The sequence below is a fragment of the Ursus maritimus genome, unplaced genomic scaffold (genome assembly GCF_017311325.1).
Source record: "Ursus maritimus isolate PB19 unplaced genomic scaffold, ASM1731132v1 scaffold_25, whole genome shotgun sequence".
NCBI classification, from domain to species: Eukaryota; Metazoa; Chordata; class Mammalia; order Carnivora; family Ursidae; genus Ursus; species Ursus maritimus.
Window position 1 is genome coordinate 17,840,866 of NW_024425008.1, and position 954 is coordinate 17,841,819.

At 34.8% G+C, this 954-nt stretch overlaps 1 non-coding gene across 1 annotated transcript; it reads left to right on the top strand.

Moving 5' to 3' along the window:
* The first annotated feature begins 412 nt into the window (after positions 1 to 412).
* LOC121105290 lies at positions 413 to 519 on the top strand. The gene has a single exon (XR_005837759.1). It is a non-coding gene; the product is annotated as a U6 spliceosomal RNA (small nuclear RNA).
* Positions 520 to 954: the final 435 nt, after the last annotated feature.

Consider the following 954-nt stretch of genomic DNA (forward strand, 5'->3'; position numbering starts at 1 on the left):
CTGCAGGTGCTTAATTGCGAGCCCGTAAGCAAACCATTACTGCAACTATAACTCTATTACAGTATGCAGAGAAAATGCTATGAGTAGAAATAGCTTTTAAGTAAAGTTTTACACCCTAGTTTGGAACCAATTCCCCCTCCATTTTAAATTAATTTATTTCTTTTAATGATGCTTTTTTCTCAGAGGGCCAGGAGATATTGGAAAGTCCAGTTATTGTACTTTACTTATCATGCCTGGTTAAAAGTCAAAAGAAAGGAAACCTGCTTTGTGTCTCCCACTTTTCACATGCAAGAAAACAGAATGAGCTTATTAATACACAAGCATATTGTGAGCACGAATCGACCATATGTTAATTAATTATTCGGTGATGCTTGGGGTGGTAATATAGTATTTTTTGAAATATCTATACCCTGTGCTCATTTCAGCAGCACATATACTAAAATCAGAATGATACAGAGAAGATTAGCATGGCCCCTGGGCAAGGATGACATGCAAATTCGTGAACTATCTATGTCCTTCTGGTGCTTAACTCTTCACATCCTTTTTCTGTTCAAAATAGTAAACTGCTATCATTTCCTTGGGTTCATTTGTAAAGTATTCAGGTTTTATTCTCTTTCTCTATTTTGGCACAGATAACAGAAGTCAACCACTTTCTGATAATCATCGGAAATAGATTATATATATATATATATGTGTGTGTGTGTGTGTTTATTTCTTATCTTGAGTCTTTAAATTGATGGCAGTAAAAATAAAGAGGGAGAAAAGAGGGAGAGGCACTAGGAGGAAGTGAGTATTTCAAATCGTCTGTGTTTTTATTTCCTAAGGAATCAACAGCCACAACTTCCCGCCAAAGGATTCATAAAATGTTTCTTTATTGTCTGCTTATCTATTTTTTCTATGTATTTGTTTATTTGTTGATTTTCCATTTTGAGGCAAAGGGGATTGTGAACATTT